Source organism: Phoca vitulina, unplaced genomic scaffold (genome assembly GCF_004348235.1).
Source record: "Phoca vitulina isolate PV1807 unplaced genomic scaffold, GSC_HSeal_1.0 scaffold1, whole genome shotgun sequence".
Taxonomy (NCBI): domain Eukaryota; kingdom Metazoa; phylum Chordata; class Mammalia; order Carnivora; family Phocidae; genus Phoca; species Phoca vitulina.
The window spans coordinates 81,592,737-81,614,011 of NW_022589704.1; positions in this window are offsets into that span (position 1 = coordinate 81,592,737).

Genomic DNA, 21,275 nt, shown 5'->3' on the forward strand with positions numbered 1-21,275 from the left:
CCCCTCCTCGTTTTTCCTTCCTGAGGTTCAGCATTTTATCTCTAGTCAGAGAGATGGGTAGCTGCATAACTACAGGCTTGCGTGCGTTCTGGTCAGTCGCACTAGACCATTGCTGGGTTGTTGTACTACTGCCTGCACACCTCTGTCTGCAACATGCTCCCACTTTCTTCCCCAAGGCACTTCTCCCCTCCTGCCATTCCTAGTCCCCACAACCAGCCAGGTTAACACAGGAATAGAAAACTTATCAGCTTATTTTATTTGATTTTGATTTTTGATTTATTTTGATTTGTTTTATTTTTTTATAGTTTCAAGTTTTTATTTAAATTCCAACTAGTTAACATATAGTGTAGTATTAGTTTCAAGGGTAGAATTTAGTGATTCATCACTTACATACAACACCCAATGCTCATCACAAGTGCCTTCCTTAATGCCCATCACCCATCTCGCCCATCCCCCCCCCACCTCCCCTCCAGCAACCCTCAGTTTGTTCTCTATAGTTATAAAGAGTCTGTTTTATGGTTTGCATTTCTCTTTTTTTTCCTTCCATGTTCATCTGTTTCTTTTCTTAAATTCCACATACGAGTGAAATCATATGTCATTTGTCTTTCTCTGACAGACTTCTTTCTTTTTTTTTTTTTAAGATTTTATTTATTTATTTATCTGACACAGAGAGAGAGAAAGTGAGAGAGTACACAAGCAGGGGGAGAGGCAGGCAGAGGGAGAGAGAGAACCAGGCTCCCTGCAGAGCAGGGAGCCCGATGCGGGACTTGATCCCAGGATCCTGGGATCATGACCTGAGCCGAAGGCAGACACTTAACCGACTAAGCTACCCAGGTGCTCTCTGACTGACTTATTTCGTTTAGCATTATACTCTCTAGCTCCATCTACGTCTTTGCAAATGGCAAGATTTCATTCTTTTTATGGCTGAGTAATACTTCATTATATATGTGTATATATATATTTATATATATGTATACACACACACACACATGCACGCACACACACCACATCTTCTTTATCCATTCATTAGTTGATGGACATTTGGCCTCTTTACATAATTTGGCTATTGTTGGTAATGCTGCTATACACATCAGGGTGCATGTATCCCTTCAAATCAGTATTTTTGTATCCCTTGAGTAAATACCTAGTAATGTAATTGCTGGGTCGTAGTTAGTTTTATTTTTAACTTTTTGAGGAACGTCCATGCTATTTTCCAGAGTGGCTGCACCAGTTTGCATTCCTACCAACACTGTAAGAGGGTTCCCCTTTTCCTGCATTCTCACCAACATCTGTTGTTTCTTGTATTAATTTTAGCCATTCTGACAGGTATGAAGTGATATCTCATTGTAGTTTTGATTTGTATTTCCCTGATGATGAGTGATGTTGAGCATCTTTTCATGTGTCTGTTAGCCATCTCTTTGTCTTCTTTGGAAAAATGTCTATTCATATCTTCCACCCATTTCTTAACTGGATTATTTGTTTATTTGAGTATTGAGTTTGATAAGTTCTTTATAGGTTTTGGATACTAACCGTTTATCAGATATGTCATTTGCAGATATCTTCTCCTATCTCAAAAGTTGCCTTTTTAGTTTTGTTGACTGTTCCCTTCACTGTGCAGAAGCTTTTTATCTTGATGAAGTCCCAATAGTTCATTTTTGGTTTTTTTCCTTTGCCTCCAGGGATATATCTAGTAAGAAATTGCTATGGTTGATGTCAAAGAGGTTACTGCCTGTGTTCTCCCCTAGGATTTTGATGGTTTTCTGTCTCACAGTTAGGTCTTTCATCCATTTTGAATTTGTTTTTGTGTATTGTGTAAGAAAGTGGTCCAGTTTCATATTTTGCATGTTCCTGTCCACTTTTCCTAACCATTCATTGAAGAGACTTTTTTCCATTGGATATTCTTTTCTGCTTTGTCAAAGATTAGTCGACCATACCGTTGTGGGTCCATTTCTGGGTTTTCTCTTCTGTTCCATTGATCTACGTGTCTGTTTTTGTGCCAGTACAATACTGTCTTGATCTCTACAGCTTTGTAATATAACTTGAAGTCTGGAATTGTGATGCCTCTAGCTTTGCTTTTCTTTTTCAAGATTTCTTTGGCTTGAACAGACTGATAACCAACAAAGAAATTGAGTAAGTAATCAAAAATCTCCCAACAAACAAAAGTCCAGGGCCAGATGGCTTCCCAGGGGAATTCTACCAAACATTTAAAGAAGAATTAATACCTGTTATTCTCCAACTATACCAAAAAATAGAAATGGAAGGAAAACTTCCAAACTCATTCTATGAGGCCAACATTACCTTGATTCCAAAACCAAAGACCCCACTAAAGAAGAATTTCCAGCCAATATCCCTGATGAACGTGGATGCAAAAATTCTCAACAAAATACTAGCAAATTGAATCCAACAGTATATTAAAAAATCGTTCACCACAATCAAGTGGGATTTATTCCTGGGCTTCAAAGGTGCCTCAGTATTTGCAGATCAATCAATGTGATACACCATATTAATAAAAGAAAGGATAAGAACCATATGATCTTCTCAATAGATGCAGAAAAAGCATTTGACAAAGTACAGCATCCATTTTTGATAAAAACCCTCAACAGAGTAGGTATAGAGGGAACACACCTCAACATCATAAGGTTATTCCTTTTTATTTTATTTTATTTATTTTTTTTTTTTAAAGATTTTTATTTTTATTTATTTATTTGACAGAGAGAGAGAGCGAGAGAGGGAACACAAGCAGGGGGAATGGGAGAGGGAGAAGCAGGCTTCCCGCGGAGCAGGGAGCCCGATGCGGGGCTCGATCTCAGGACCCTGGGATCATGACCTGAGCCGAAGGCAGACGCTTAACGACTGAGCCACCCAGGCGCCCAGGTTATTCCTTTTTAATAAAAAAATAAGGTATTACAAAATTCAAAGACTTACACAGAGAGAAATTAAGCCATTGATGCTATCAATTTATATACTATGCATCTTGGGAAATGAACATGGAATTAAATATCATATGAAGATCCAGTGGCATTAAAGACCTTTGCAGGTTTTTGTTTTCTCACCTGGAAAGATGATTCAGTTATTTTTGAGTAAGGGGATGGATCAAATATATGTTACCATAATTTCTAGCTGTATTCCCTTAATACTGTCTTGCAAATACCTTGTGCATTGTAACTAACAGAGATAAATAGCAACAACAAAAAATACACAGAATAATTTTCAGAAAAAAAATACGCAGAATAGGCCTATATTCTATACTATACAAAAGTAATTAACCAACTAAATTTCTCAATAAAAAGTAGTTATTTTAACTAATGGGTTCTTTCTTAATTAATATGGCAAAGCAGTCTTGTTTAATGTGTTTACATTTATTCTTCTGTTCCCTAGGCTGATTGTATTTTTAATCTCCCTTTTATCTTGCCAAATTCTATTAATGAGTATATTTAAATACACAAAACATTAGGTTGGGAAAAATATTAACATACACACCAACACAATTATCTAGCCATAGCTTAGCTTTCTTCCCACCCTATATGTGCTAAATTGGTTCTTCTATTAACTCACAGATATTTTTTTTCTAAGTAAGCATTAAATTTCTTTCCTATCAGACTTTTTATGTTTCTAAAAGATTTTCATTCACAAACTGTGTATGTGTGTGTGTGTGTGTGTGTGTGTGTGTGTGTGTTAATGTTGCTAATTTTGAGGTGGATAGTGCAGGTTGAATCCCTTAGGAAGTAGATTCTGAGAGATAGGCATGCAGAAAGTTTATTAGGGAGTGATCCTGAGATCAGTATCTGTGAAAGAGAAGAGGAGGAAAGAGGACTGGCTGAGTGAGAACTGCCATGGAGATTCTGAAGCTGGGATGGCCCTTCAGAGTTGTCCTCTTTTGGAGCAAAGGGGCTGGGCCTTTATACTTTCATTTGGACAAGTCATTTGATGGTGGCTGACCTTATGAAGAGTGTATGACTTGAGCCAAACAGCTGTATATCAGCAAGGACAATTTCCAGAGAGGGCTAATAGCTGAGGGATACCAGCCAGCAGTAGATAAATAAGATTGGGCTGGTCTTTGTTCTTAAAAGGAGAATCTTTAAACAATGTTTCAATAATTTATTTTTATCTGTACTTTTTCTTATTTATTATGTAAATGCAATTCTATCTAAATACTTAGAACTCTCCCCAGTGCTTCTCTGAAGGTAGATACTTTTTTATCTTTTCATTTTGGGGGTTCTGCCTTTACATAATATTAACAGGAAGCTCATTTAAACACACTGCAACATCCAAGTTATTTAAGCAACTGGGGAAAAAAAAAGAAAGAAAAAAGGGTATATATATATCTCACCATGTAATTTTACCCAGTTTTACACATATTTTTCTTCAAGATTTTACACATATTTCTCTTCCAACTAATCAAAACAAAATGCTAAAATAACCAAGTTAGTGTCAAGTGTTAGTTTCAAGCTATAATATTTTAGTATCTTTAAGTAATATCATAAATTAAAAATGTGGTTTTGTACAACAATATATTAATACTCATAAGGATTTTTATGATAGAAAATTTGTTCAATAAGTAAAAAAAAAAAAAACCTGAATTTTTACATCAGTTTAAAATATAACTTGGTTAAGTTAAAATTTAATTGAGTTTAACACTCTGTTTTCTTTGGCTCATAACTTTGAAGTCAGTCAGTCACTGTGGCCATATTTTATGATCACCCATCAGTATGGTGATCAACTTCAGGGAGCAGGGAGAGTCTTGTGATTAGAAAGGGCATGTGGAGCCCTTAGGAACTATGGGCAGTGTTCTACTTCTTTACTCTGTTGGTACTTATGAGTTCCCTTTATAACTATTTGTTAAATTCCTCATTCATGTTTGTATGTAGAATATAGAGACTACATACATGACTAGTGCTCACCATATCTGGTTTTCCTCCTCTTCCTACTAGGTAGGAAGACCTTTCCACCCACTTGGAATAACACATCTCATTTCCTCTGCCAAGTGAACTTGGAATCCACATGTTGAGACAATAGCATCTCAAAATCAAATTAGCCTGGATCCCTGAGTCACTGGACAGGAGTTGCTTTAGAGAGCCACTGGACACATTATGTACTTTGCACAGATGGGAAATAACCTGTATTAAGCCACTGAGATTCAGGGTTTTCTGGTTACCAGAGTTATTTTGTCTAATTAACAAAATGTGTGTGTGTGTGTGTGTGTGTGTGTGTAGATACACTATATTTTATAATATGTGCTCTTGTGTTTATATGTGTTTGTTGGTGTTTAAAAACTGAATAAATGGGAGGTAAAAAAGGAGAGAAAAGAAGTGTAGGTAGTTTTAGTAGCTAATTTCCTGGTGGGTGTCTTATAGTCTCACCTTGTCTTTCTATGCCACATAATTTGATGCTTGTCAGCCCACAGGTCCACTATGCTTAGTCTAATAGTGAATGGCTGTTAAGTGGTAGAAAGATTACATGATAGAATAGTGGCCACTAACAACATTTCCTTCAGAGAGAGACTGGGCAAGGTAATCACTCTTTTTATATAATAACAATATTAGAAATCAACATTTCTACCATTTACTATTTCTGTGGCTATGAAGGTGAGTGTCCACGTGTAAAGTAGCGATGTCAGCAGTATCTGACTGGTCTGTGTCTCTTCCAGTCTGCTTGCTTGACTAATTAAATGATATTAATATCATTATGATTTTTCAAGTAATTAAGGTGGTCAGAGAGTGCTGTACCCTTTGTGTACTGGACAATTCACATAGACTCCAGTGTTAATGCACCCCATTATATTGTACAGTCCTCAACCTGTACAACTGTATGTATGTATTATGCTTTTGAGTACTTCACCTTATTTCTGCCCACTTATCATCACTTGAGGTGCTTCTTTTATTTGGAAAGTCCAACTCTTGCCTCAATCCAAGTCATGAAATGGAACGCCAATTCTACACTGTGCCATTAGGTTTTCTACAGTTTTCTCTCATACAGTATATGCCACAGAATTAAGTGCTTAATATATCAGTGTAACTTACTCATGGTTCAGATTCTAAAGTTGGCACATAGGGTATAAGTCATGTGTAGTTAAACAACTCTTTAAACTGGTGCATAAAGTTTGTGTATAAAGCTGTACTATTTTCTTATGTATACTAACATTTGCCCATTTTAGAATTATCTAGGAATAAGATGTGTGGAGAGAGATGAAAGGAAGCTTCTAAATCAGATGTATGGACTTAGAATCTCTCTTGAAGACACACATCTTATTCCTAGGTAATTCTAAAATGTTTCTCTTTGCCTGCAGGGTTTACTCTCTCAGTTTTAAAGTTGAGTCTCTAAACTGTTGATATATCTCAATAAGAGTATTTTGCTTTCAATTTGGAAAGCACTTGGTACCAGTCCTAGCACACAGTAGGGGCTCTGTAAATGCTTGATGGATTCGTGTCCAATTCATTGTATTCTTTAAATAATAATAAAGAAGAAAAAGGCCACCTGCAGAAATGGCCAGATTAGCTCAGATAATTTCTTAAAACGAGGAAAACTGATTTACTATATCTAAAAGCAAGACTTTTATTAAGCTGTAGTATTTAAAATTGTGCAGTATTACTGCAGGGTCTGAAAAACAGGTGAATTAAAAGAGACGGAAAACCAAGAAATGTATTAACACATATATTGGAATTTAGTGCAGGACAAAAATATTATTTAAAATAGGAGAGAAAGGAATAAGCTAGTCAATACATGTTGGAATAATTGTACCTACCTACCTACATATCTACATACAATTTCAAGTCTTTCTTATACCGTGAAGAAAACTAGTCCTACATCATTTACATACATAAATATTAAATACCTTGTTTTTGCTATCTTAAATACATATATGTACCTACAAATAAGACTTCTAGTATTATATTGTGCTATCCTTTTGAAACTTGATCTTCCATTTCACTCATTTTCTTTTCTAGATACGTCCCTGTTGGTACTCATAGATCTGGTATGTTATTTTAATGGATACATAATATCTCATTGTATAAATGTACAATAATTTGTTTATTGGTAGGTACATGTAGGTTGTTTTCTGATTTTTTATTGTTATAGTGTTGAAATTAAAATCATCATATATGTTTTCTTTACACATGCATGGAAATTTTTGTAGAATATGCACTTGGACTTACTGGGACATGAAATCCACATATGCCAACTTTATTAGTCTTGCCAATTGCCCTTAGTATTGAATATAACAATTTATAATCCCATTCTATGAGAGATCTCTTTTCCTAAAGTCTCATTGAAAGTTTGTATTTTCAGCCTTTCAAATTTTTGCTTAATGGTGGGAGAATGTACCTCATTGTTATTTTAATTAGCAGTCTCTAAGTAATAGTAAGATTGAATATGTTTTCATGTATTTACTGACACACTTGATATTTCTCTTCTTTAAATTGTCTGCTTATATTCTGTTAGTAAGTCTTATTTATTTGTAGGAGTTCTTTCTTGAAACTAAAACTATCAGTTACATGAGTTGTAAATATCTTTTCCCAAATGGTGGTTTGTTTCAAATTTTATTTAACATGTCCTTTGTTGTACAGAAAATTTTAAGCTAAATATAGTCTAATTTATGAAAATTTTAAGTTTCAGTATTCAAATATTGAATATTACATATATTTATTCAAATTGTGAAGATTCAGTATTTGCCAGTACTGTTATGTTAATGGACTGGAATTATTAACATTTCTCTTTCATAATGGGCATGATGTTAAGTTTTTTTCTGGAGAGAGGCCTTGGAGGACATTCCAGTAGGTAGAGGACTTCTCTTCCCTGTTTCTGATGTGTTCCTTCCGCTGCTTTTTGCTTCTGCTGCGTGGCTGGTCAGTGGCGCAGGTGTGGGGAAAATCTGACAGTGCTCAGTTGTGTGTCCAGAGTGCTCAGTCCTTCGGCAACTCCTCTATCCTGGCCTGTATAGTGACCATCTTTCCAGACCATTCAGAGGCAGACACTACATGCTCCAGACCTGCTCTGGCCTAGCCAGTCCAGTGGACTTATCTGACAGGAGTGGGCTTTAAGAACACCTTTTGGACTCCCACCTATAGGCTAGGGACTCTCATTTCAAGTTTGCCCTTCTTTGGATACTCCCTCAGCTCTAGGGTAGTCTTTAAGAGAGATCTTGTTACACTTTCATCGTTAGTCTTTTTTCATAAAAATAATTATATCTGCATGGAGCACTGGGTGTTATACAAAAACAGTGGATCATGGATCATCACATCAAAAACTAATGATGTATTGTATGGTGACTAACATAACATAATAAAAAAAAAAATCTGAAAAAAAGAAAAAAAACAATTATATCAACTTCCCATGTTTAAATTTCTGTGTATTTTCTGGCTCCTGATGAGATCCAAACTAATAAACATACTGCTCATTTTTTAATTGATTTGTAATCCTATGTCATATATTCATGGAGTGGTTTTTGATAACTTGCCTATTATGTTTTTTTTTAATGTGCCAGTTCTCAATCATTCAATTACTACATATTGTCACTTAAAATTTTTATTTATTTATGTAAATATTTTTGAGTATAGCTAATACACAATGGTACAGTAGTTTCAGGTATCCAGCACAGTTACTCAACTTTATGTGTTTTGCGATGCTTACACAAATATAGCTACTATCTGTAACCATACAACACTATTACAATATCATTGACTGTATTTTCTATGCTGTGCCTTTTGTCCCATGACTTACTCATTCCATAATTGGAAACCTGTATCTCCCACTCTCCTTCACCCATTCTACCCTTTCTTCCCTCTCCCCACAACCATCAGTTTGTTTTCCATATTTAGAAGTCTGATTCTGATTTTTGTTATTCATTTGTTTTGCTTTTTAGATTCCACATATAAGTGAAATCATGATATTTGTCTTTCTCAGTCTGACTTATTTCACTTAGCATAAATATTTACAATAGCCAAAATACTCAGTCATTTTTAAAGATTTATTTATTTATATACTTTGAGAGAGAGAGTGAGAAAGCACAAGGGGAGGGGCAGAGACAGAGGGAGAGAGAGAATCTCAAGCAGACTTCATGATGAGCAAGGAGCCCCACTTGGGGCTCGATCTCACAGCTCTGAGATCACAACCTGAGCCAAAATCGAGTCAGATGCTTAACTGACCGAGCCACCCAGGCACCCCTCAGTGTCACTTTTAACCATTTAGGGACTAAAAAATTTAATGTTCATTATAGTTTTTATATATAAACTATATAATAAATTTAAAGATACTATATATTAATATAAATGTTACATAAATAAAATCTATTTAATATATAACTAATGTATAAATATATTACATATTGATAATTCATAATTGCTATTTATATATACACCATATACATATATACATTAGATATACATATACATGTACATGTAGTATATGTACATACATTATGTAATTATGTAAATGTAATGCACACTCGATTTAAATATATACATATACATATTTTAGATTAGCTATATAAAAATGCTTAATATTTTATAGAGTGTGTTCCTTTCTTAGTTTTTAAACTCATCTTGGCTTCTCCTTTCCCTTTGTTCTTCACACTAATTTTAGAATTGGCTTCTCAAATTCTTCAAAGGTTTCTATGAAGTATCAATTAGTCTTTAACTAAATTACAGATTCATTTAGGGAAAATTGCTGTATTTACAATACTAAATCCTGCCATTCATGAACATGGTATTTCTCTACATTTATCCATATCTTTTTTTTTGTTTTTTTATTAAAAAAATTATTTTCTTCAAAAATTACTCTTTGGTACTTTATATATTTTTTGTTATTCTAGTAAATAGGTTTTTAAAAATATACTTTCTGATGAATAAAAAATTTTTTCATGTGTTTATTTATCATGTAATTAGAAAACTTACTGAATTTTCTCATTAAACCTAAGTTTTGTTTAGATACTCTCTTGCATTTCGAAGTGCACTTTCATATTATTTGTTAATCATGGCAATTTCCTCTTACCATTTCCATTTTTGAAATTCCTCAGTCATCTTTTTGTTTATATTCGTTCTTTAATATAGTCAATACAATGTTTGATAGAGATGGTAATAAACACCGTTGCTAGGTTCCTGAATTAAAAGAAAGAAATCCAAAATTTCACTATTTAGTATGATATTTACTATAATTTTTAGTCAATATCTAGGGGAAATCCCTAATGTTACTATTTTGCTATCAGTTTTGAATCACAATTAAGAGTTGAATTTTATTAAATGCTTTTTCTCTGTCTGTTGAGATAATTATACGATCATATGACAGCTTGAAGTGGAAAATTACATTAATAGATTTTCTAAAATTAAAACATCCTTTCATTACTGAGTAAACCCTTCTCATCATAAAAGATATTTCATAATTGATTCACCAATCATTTAGATAGGATTTTTCCATATGTGCTTAAAAGTTTAATTAGCTTGTAACTTTATTATTCTGTCATTGCCCAGTTTTAATATCAAGGTTTTTCTAGTATCATAAAATGGGCTGGGAGTACTTTTCCTTTTTTCTTCATAATCTGGAACAATTTGCATAAAAATGAATTATTAATTTAAGAGGGCTTTTCTGTGAGTAGTTTTTTGACTATTAGTAATTCCATTTTCTCCATAGTTACATATTTTCTCAGTCTTTCTATATCAGTGCAACTGAATTTTCATAATTTATACCTTTCTGAAAGGATGTGCAATTTATCTACATGTTCATAAATTTCTTCATAGTATTTCTACTCTGTCTTTACGCATCTGTCTTTACAATTCCTGATAATTTTTGTTTGTATCTTTGCTTAACCAGTCATGTTTCTAAATAAAATTTTTTTTGTATTTTTTCAAAGACTTTTTTTGGTTTCACTGATACTTTCTACTCATTCTTTACTTTTTTCAGTTTTCTGCTTTTATCATCATACCTTCCCTTGTTTTCTCTTTGGGCTTGCTTTCATGTCTTGTGTGTGTCAAATTTTTTGATCCAATTTTTAGGTCATAAGTATGTCTTTAGAAGACTTTATATTCTATGCTAAGCTATATCCCACAAGTTTTGATGCATTGCAGTTTAATTGTTCAGTTCTAAATATTTTATTATTTCCTTTGTGATTCACTCTTTGACCAAAGACATATTTACAAATGTAATTTAAATTTTCAAATGTATTTGTAATAGACTTTTTAATTCTAATTCCATTCCATTTTGTAAGAGGATTTGGTTGATAATGGATTTGGGTTTGTTTAAACTTCTTTCATAGACAGTACATAGTCATTTTTTATAAATTATGTGTGTGTTTGGAAACTGTACATTCTGTGGATGTGGTCTCCTGTATATAAATGCACATCTATTAGATTACATTTTTATTTATGGGCTCTATATGATTCTGTCTTTTAGATAATTAAATTTTTGTTATATATTATATATATCCAAGAGTATTTTAGAGATATATATATATTCATCTATATTATGTAGTGGATAGTGGATTTACTAGGTTTTCCTTATATTTCTGCAATGTTTTCTTTAAATATTTTGAGACCGTCTTGTTGCATACGTACAAGTTAAGGATTATTATGTCTTCCTAGCAAATTGTTTCTTTTATGGAAGAGTGATTTCTTCTCAATTTCATAGTTATTAAATGAATACCTTGGCTCTCTTTTGGTTAATATTTGCAAGGTGTAACTTGTTCTGTAGCTTTATTTTCAATATTTCTGAGTTACATTTAAAAATGTGTGAAAGAGGGGTGCCAGGGTGGCTCAGTTGTTAAGCGTCTGCCTTCGGCTCAGGTCATGATCTCCAGAGTCCTGGGATCGAGCCCCGTATCAGGCTCCCTGCTCCGTGGGAAACCTGCTTCTCCCTCTCCCACTCCCCCCTGTTTGTGTTCCCTCTCTCGCTGTGTCTCTCTCTGTCAAATAAATAAATAAAATCTTTAAAAAAAATGTGTGAAAGAGATAGTGTTCATCAAGTTATGGATGTCATCTCTGTTTTTTCCCAGCCTCACTTCAGTTGTGACTAGACCTGGCCAATGAGCATGGTGATCATGTTTCATAGATAGAGGATATCTAGCCATAGATAGAATATTTCAAGTTCGGGAGAAAGAACTATTTGTTTCTTTACATCACTGAGTGTGTAGAGTTAATTTATCACAGTATAGACTAGTCTATTCTGACTACTAATTTTATAAGCTGAATTTTAGTTTAACAGCTGAATTCCTATTGTGTTTAATCTGAAAATCTGTCCTTCATTATTTGAGTTGAATGTGATAAAAATTTGCTGCGATTACTGTTATGTTTGGCTTACTATACTAGCTTATGCTTTCTTTTTACCCTGTTTTCCTTGCCTGTTTTTTCTACCTTTCTCCCTTTCATTGGATTATTAATGGTTAATTTATTCCTTCAACCCTTTCCACATTCTGCGATACTTTTTTAGAAATTCGTCATTCAGTTTTCATTATTTTAGTAATTGGCCTTAAAATTTTAACATGCCCACTTGTCTTGATGTCTAAGTTTAATTGGTTTATCTCCACTTAGTCTAAAGAATTCAAAGGACCTTAGAGATTTTTACTCCAATCACTCTCAAATTGTCTAGAATTTTTATTCTCATTTTAACTCCCCACTAAATTAGTAGTTGTGATTTTTTATTTATATGATTTATCTAAAATAGATTAAGTCTAAATTTATCATATTCTAAACAATTTAGAAGTTTATAAGCAATTTCTTTGCTTTCTTGCTCCTTCCTTCAAGATTTTTTACTGAAGAGCATATATTGATTGACCTTTCAATGAGAATCTGAATGATAAATGATCTCACTTTCTCTTTTAAATGCCTTTATTTTGCATTAATATTTGAAATCGTTTTACTGAAACTTTAGAATTTAAGGCTAATGTTATTTTTTCTTAGCCTTTTGAATATTATTCTATTGTGTTTTTACATTTTTGAGACGGTGTTATAAAATTTTAATTTTTTTAAAAAAAGGTTTATTTTTCTTTAAAACTTTACCCTTTTTTAAAAAAAATCTTTCATTTTCACCATGATGTCTGTAAATTTAGGTTTATATTTATTTATTGGAATCAGGGCTCATTTTACTTATTTAGTCCAAGGTTTGTTTTTCACCTATTCTGGAAAATTTTCAGGTCTTGTTTCTTTGGAATTTGCCTATCCTACAATGAACTCTATTCTTTGGAGACTTTTTTTATGCGACATAAGTTGGATCCTCACATTTATGCCTTCATAATTCTGCTTTTGTACTGTCTACTTTCATCTTTCTCTTTTGTTTCCTGGATAGTATAGTCATATTTAGTTCCCAGTGTATATGTTCTTCTTGAATTGAGCTCTCTTTGATGCTACACATTTTCAGCAAGCTCTTAGTTTTAATAATTATATTTTTAATTTAAATTATATTTGATTTCCTTTTGAAACCCTCCTATTCTTTTTCTTTGTCTTTACTTAATAGGATTCTGTTCCTTCCTTTGTACCTTAAATAATTTTTAAAATACTTATTTTGTGGACACTTTAGATTGTTTTATTTCACAAGTTTTTTGGAGTACTGATTCTCCTATTCACTACATCTTCTTTCTCTCCCTCTTGGTGGAAATCACTTTGAGAAGTTTCTTTTTTGTTTTTACTTTTTTCCCTGTGTGTGTGTTCTGTGAGGCCCAAGTTATGGAATAAGTTTTCAGAGTGATTTTTAGTTTACATTTGCCTGTGGCCTCAGAGATTTAATTGGTCCAGTATCAATTTTTATGTAAATTTCGTAGTCATTTCTGTACCACTGGCATACTGTAAATTTGGTATTTATATATGCAGAGTAGTTTTGAGGGTTCAGGTTCTAAGCAGTGAAATATAAATAAATAAATAAATAAATAAATAAATAAATAAATAAATAAATATTTATATAAAATCCTAGTCAGACATAAAAACTTACTTATGACTTTCCTGGGCCCAAGGGCATAATTTCTCTAATTCCATTTTCATTAAGAGGGAAGATTTCTCAGGGTCTAAGTCTCATTCAGGGACTACAGTTCCAACTCTGTCGCCTTTATGGAACCAAGAACATGTTCCCTGCTTGTGTAATAATACTCTGATCTTTACATGCTGGGATCATTTTAGATCTCCTATTTCCCTCATCTCATATTTTAGCTCTTATATTAGAGTGTTACTTCATGTGCTTTGCTTTGCTGACTTCAAGTTCTTGCCACCTGGACATTTTTCTTTTCTTTAAGGTCAGCTATGTTTTTCCTTTGTTCTAATTGTTAAATTTTGCTCAGCATTGTTATGTGTTTGGAATGAGGTGGAAGTCTGTATTTTAGTCCACTATGCTGTAAAACTTGAATTCAGTCAATTTTTTTATTCATGTTTTATTATTTTAATTTTTTAGCATAATTATAGATTTACATAGACTGAATTTATACTGCTTTTTCCAATTAGTGCAATTTTTGCCATATATGAAAAAAAATTTCTTCCGAAAGTATTTGTATTCTTTTAGATTTCCCCATCATTACCTGAACAATATAGGTTTTTTTAAAAAATACTTTATTTATTTATTTGAGAGAGAGAGTGTGTGAGCAGGAGTGGGGGGAAGAGCAGAAGTGGAGGAGAGGGTGGGGGATAGAATCTCAAGCAGATTCTGCACTGAGTGGGGCTCAGTTTCAGGACCCTGAGATCATTTGTTTAATTTTTTTTTTAATTTATTTTTTTTATTGGGAGGGTATGTGCTATGGTGAGTACTGTGAATTGTGTAAGACTGTTGAATCACAGACCTATACTTCTGAAACAAATAATACATTATATGTTAAAAAGAAAAAAAAAGGGTGCCTGGGTGGCTCAGTTGTTAAGTGTCTGCCTTTGGCTCAGGTCATGATCCCAAGGTCCTGGGATCGAGCCCCACATTGGGCTCTCTGCTCCGTGGGAAGCCTGCTTCTCCCTCTCCCATTCCCCCTGCTTGTGTTCCCTCTCTCGCTGTCTCTCTGTCAAATAAATAAATAAAAATCTTAAAAAAAAATAAATTACAAGAAGAAAAAGAAAAAAAAAATAGTAGGAAGGGAAAAATGAAGGGGGGGAATTGGAGGGGGACACGAATCAGTACCCTTAGATCATGACCTGAGCTGAAACCAAGAGTTAGATGCTTAACTGACTGAGCCACCCAGGTACCCCTGGGTTTGTTGTTTTGTCCTTAGCATTTGGCTTTGGGATATGTATGTATATAATATCTTTTTGCTACCTTAAGTAATGTAGGACATTGATTTACTAATGTATGTATTTACATATGTATTACAGTGATGATTTGCTAATAGGTTAATGTGTTGCATAATGTTTGAATTGTATTAGAAAATCAAAAGAATAGGACTTAAAGAGATTCGCATATCAAAAACAGAGGTCAGATGCTAAGATGGTTTCAAAGCAATGTTTAAATTAATTCATTATAAGCCAGAGTCTGGCTTTATGGCTAATAAACTAATTCTACTTTTTCAGTGTTGAAGTCTTGATCAAATTCAGGTGCTGTTTCTTGCTGTCATAACTCACAGAGACTGAAGTAGAAATCCAGAATATTAGGTTGTTGACTCACAATGAGTAATGTGGCAGACAGAATGAATGAATGAATTCTCTTGTTAGCTTGATCATTACATTTTCTTGATATAGATAAAAACATGAAAAGAAAAGTTATCAGATAGTTGTTTGGCTATTTTGAAATCACAATAGGAATAGAGGTTGTTTAACAGTTTTTTGAGCTTTAATATTATCAGGGGCTCATAACTTGATATGTCAATTCCTGTCATAGGAATGTACCTGTCTGATGGACCTGTATGCCCATACATCTAACACAACCTCCCCTGCATTGATAATGATTGCATGATTAGTGGCTGTTTCCTCATGGTTCTTCTGTACCTATGCTTCTGTTGCTAAATAGTCTTGCTTTGGGATGATGTTGGCTATTTTGAATTATTTATTATCTTCAATCAGGTACTAAGTTTCTGTTAACCTTGAAGGCTTTCTATCTTCTTAATGTATTTGACTTTGGAGTACTACTTCTATGTCTTGTCTACCATTATTATTACTAGAACTAGCTGCTAAGATTCATTGAAGTCTTCATATTACTTGGTTACCATGGTATATTCTTTTATGTGCATTCTGTCATTTAAACTTGTAACATAGCCTTGTGAAGTAGAAATTGTTGTTATACCCGTTTTGCTGATGCATAGAGTTCTAAGTGACCAACTTATCCAGTGAGAATGTGACAGGTTTATAGTTTATTATTTTTTTTTTTCAGGTTTATAGTTTAGGTATATTAACTTTAGAGCACTTCTACCCACTTTAATTTTCACTGGTTCTTGGAATGAAGAGAAATACCTCTTTCACAGTTCTCTGTAGCCAAATGATAATATATTAGATTAGAATTATAGTGATCATCCTCATTTTATATGTGAGGAAATAGATCTAGAAGCTCAGGGTTTTATCTAAGACCACAAGCCGATTAGTTGCTAGTCAAGCCAAGACTGGAACCATGACCTGTTAGTCCTGGGATCTTTCCAGCAATTCCAGTGTTATTTCCTACTTCTCATTTCCCTTTTACATCTCCCTGTTGTAATATGTGGACCATTTCATTTACAGGACTGCCTGGGAAAGATCAGGCATGAAATGATTATGGTTATATATTGATTAATGGTATTTACATATCAATATAGACACATATAATCATATAAAGGTGAAGAAATGACTACTGTCATTACTAGGACATGGACAGTGAGGTTTTTGGATGCGGTGGTCAATTTTCCTTTCTTTTTTTCTTTTTTCTCCCCTAAACTCTACATCCTTTTAAACTAACTGAGCAAGTATGGATATTTGTAACACAATAAGAATGAGGGATACAAAAATCTGTGTTTCAAATACAAAAACAAACAAAACCTGTGTGAAAATTTCTATCTAGTACTCAGCAGGCTATAACTAGCTAAATAACTAGTTCAGAGAGACATCCCACTGGGAGCATTCCCTTTTTCATATATTCTGAATGGAAAGTTTGTGGCTTTGCAAAGAATGGCTACTTTCTAGTTAAAATTCAGAAGCATTATCATTGTCCAGCTGAGCTTCTGTGTGGGGCAGCCATCTTAAGACTCCATTCTCTTTCATTTCTAAAATAATTGAAATAACATGGTAAAGATTCAGTCCTTTGAAGCCAGTAGTATATAGAAATTATATGACAGTAATCCCAGATGGGTGGGGTTTCGTTTTTGTTTTACAATTTTTAGGGAACATTATACTTGTGCAGGATGTCAGCATGGCAGATTTGAAGATCAAAGTTCTTTTTTCAGGTACAGCATATATGCCAAAGCTAAGACATCTCCCTTGGCTCATTGTGCCCATGTGTACTAACTCTTAATAATAGCTGCCAATTCCAGTAAGAGAGAAAGCAGTTAAGTGCCCATACTCATCCCTCCTTTGTTGAGTCTGACAGGCAAGGTGATGTTGTGATGATCCATTACCGGTGATGGAGTCACCAGGAATTGAACAAACCAAGAATTATTATCCTGAGTAGCCAAAAGAACTTTCTTTGAGAAAACAATTAATTTGTTACGCAATCTCAAATACTTGAAAATCCAACCCTATTGATGTAAAGTTAGAACTGCAAACTTCAGAAGTAAATAATCAATGTAAAATTTAAAGGATTAGAATAGTTTATTTTTCTATTAGTGCGGACTCTTTCCTTGGGGGGAGACTTCTCATTGCTTTTCATTTTTAGGGGATTTATTCCAGCTTTATTATATATATATATATATATTTTCCATTAAAATTAGATGTAGTCTAATATTATTTAAAATTTGGCAACTGACAAAGATAATGGCTTTAGATAGACATTGGTCTCCTCATTTAAAAACCTGAGAGGCTAGAATTTTCCTAACATGAACAGCCAGCATTTTAAAATTTGGGCTGAAAGGAAACAACATTGAACAGGAAAATATTGTTGTAGAACAGAGTTTGGCAAATTGGAAAGATCCATTTTTTTTTTTTTTTACCAATTTCAACTTCTATGAAGAGAGTTTTCACATGGTTAATTAGCAAACATTTATTCTGTGCCTACCCATGTGCAGTTTCTGTGTTTGGTATTGAGGTTATCAAAGTGGTTCCTGCTACCCTTGAATTTACTATATAGGTGGAAAGACAGATGAGTAGCTAGGATAGTAATACACTACAGACTGCATTTAGAAAGGTGGTGACATACCCCAACTTGGAAGAGGAATCAGGTGAGACTACCTACCAGAGGTGACAGGGGAGCTGAATCTTACAAGGATCAAGTTAGCCAGTAGAAAGGGAGAGGAAGGAGATTCTAATCCTAAAACAATTGTAAGACCACAGGGCAAGCACTAATGGAAACAATCTCATCTAAATAAGACCATCTCACCCCACTCTCTTTTCAAACTCCGGTCTGATTTGTAAAGAGCCCTTGTTTCCCATCCCTTAAAAATCCAAACTGGGGGGACGCCTGGGTGGCTCAGTCGTTAAGCGTCTGCCTTCGGCTCAGGTCATGATCCCAGGGTCCTGGGATCGAGTCCCGCATTGGGCTCCCTGCTCCTTGGGAGCCTGCTTCTCCCTCTGCCTCTCTCTCTCTGTCTCTCATGAATAAATAAATAAAATCTTAAAAAAAAAAAATCCAAACTGGGTTTGACCTGCAAATGTTATGTAATGATACAGTGGCTACCCGTTGTGCACTTGTTGTCTTGTGTTGCAATAATTACATAATTTTGTGTTTTCTTTGCTTTTTGGTATAATCTTCCTTGACAAGGAAGGAGTTAATTTTATCTTGTTCAGCATTTTCTAGGCCCTATTGTGTATTATGCCAACCCCAATCATCTATTTTTTCTTCTCTCTACTGATCTGAATCCAGGGATTTTTCCATTAATTTTGTCCTTAATTAATTCTTAAATGCTGCTTCAAGGCTAACCGCCTATCTATTTAGATGTAGAATTTCATAATGTCAAGAATGATATTTTAGCCAACTTACTGTGAAGAAAATTATACCTATATTTCCAATGGAAAGAAATTAATTCATTGAAATTTTGCTGTCTTAATGCACATGATTATAGCTCATGGTCACTTGTGTTTATAAGTAAAAGGAACCATTTACTTTTCCTAGTTTTGTCTACCCTTTTTGCATAGCTCAGTTTAAACAACTACTTTCCTTTCGTACAAAATCCAGTTGCTTTAATCATTTATAAAGTACATAGAACAGAATATCCTTTGTTTTTCACAGATGAGTTGGAAAAATGAGAGAAGTTGGTCACACTTCAGATACCTGAAAATATTAAACACTTAATGGTTTTCAAAGCTTTTAAATATGAATGCTTTAAAATTGTCCGTATACAAATCGCAATGGTTTACCAGATAGAACTTTAAGAAATTGTATGAGTTTTCTTCTTCATCCTTTTTTTTCCTTATTAAACACAGTAGCATTTTAGGTTAATATGTGCTAGCTTCTTTGTTTGTGTAATAGTTCCTGACATGGATCTTTCCAAGCATAGTAACGAGTATGAATTGTGCTCGCATAAATGCTATGAAACCCAAAAACTGTGAAATGGAGTTCAAGCACAGACCTTTATAGCTTGGTGGAAGTTCAACTGTAGTTTGGGGTAGTTTAGTCAGTGGTTTCAAAAAATACTTTGAAAACTTTATCTACATATAAGCATTCTTGTACTGGGCTGTTGTGAGTATTGAAAAGCAAGTATTCTTCCATTCATTATACATTTCCTACTTTGTGGGAATAAAGACCACTCATTGAATGTTTGCTAGTTGGACTGCCAATTGAAACAATTGAAAAAAAAAATGAAATGTATGAATAATTGATATACAGTGCATTGACTATCTTTCATTGCAAATCCCTTTACATGTTACCCCAGGATTTTGGCTTCGGAAATAAGGTGGGTATGAACAACATTTTAGAAGTCCAATCTTATTATCTAGTGCTTCAAATATTCCTGCTTAACATTTTCCCCCCAAATTTAATTCAATTAATAAATAAGATTAAAAAAAGCAAAGATTGAGTCCTGCATCTGGCTCCTTGCTCAGTGGAGAGCGTTTCTCCCTCTCCTTCTGTCTGGTGCTCCCCCTGCTTGTTCTCTGTCTGACAAATAAATAAATAAAATATTTAAAAAAATAAAAATAAATTAAAAAAGCAAAAAAAAGATCTCAAAACTATCTAAATGTATCTTGTCTAGTCTTCTGATCTTTGGAAATAAAACTTCATGGTCATCCATTGGTTGAAAAGATATAATGAAAACTATGGCAAAAACCCAATGGAATCCTTTGCATTCAACAAATCTTTATTGAACATCTACTTTTGATTCAGAGACATTAGAATAAATGGAATTACTCAAGGAAGCAGTATTGATTATGTTCTGGAGCCAAGGATTCTTTCTGATTTCTTTCTTGAAGGGGGTTCCAAAAGTTTTCTTCAATATAAAATAGTATTATAGTACCTTAAGTATGATTACAGGCATTTTCACATATGACATTTATTTCATAATAAAGGAGTTGGAAAGGTCTGGATTCCAGTCTTAAATCTTCTGTTTACTGGCCATCTGACCTTAAGAATGTAACTATATTTGTCTGTTCCAACTTAAGTAGTACCTTCAGCAGCGCCTGCATAGTCTAGTGGCTTCAGTTTCCTCTTAACATCTACCTGAGATAGCTCCCCCAGGTTGGCCCTGGTTCTGGGTTTCCTTACTGTTGACCTCCAACCCTGGGTGGGGAGGAAGTACATTTCCTGCTTTTGCTAATTCCTGGGTGGCCTCAGCTCCCCCTGAGAGCCCTTCCTGTTTTTCTATCACCCGTGTAAACTGTTTCCAAGCTTAAACTTGGAGTGGTATTTATTTTCCTGACTAGACCTTGACCGATATACCTCTGTATGCTCCCATTTCCTCTTCCGAAAATGGAGATAAAATTACCTACTTCAGATGGCTATTTTGAGGATTACAGTTGTAAAATACCTGAATAATTCAGTCAGGTGATAGAATAACAGACAAACCAGCAGTGGGGGAAGTCTGCTCTAGAGGGGGAGGAGCCAGGAAATGCAGACCAAAGGAAAATAACATTTACCGAGTTTCTTTTTTCCCAAAAACCCTAACCCTGCAAGGTAATGATCATTATTTTCATTAAGATGAAGAAAATGAGGCTTGTATGTACATGGTTAACATAAAAATCAGAACCCAAGTCTGTCCATACACTAAATTTATATTCTTTGTTTTGTTTTTCTGTCTACTATGATGACTCCTGTTAGAAGAATTTCAGATATAAACTGTTACT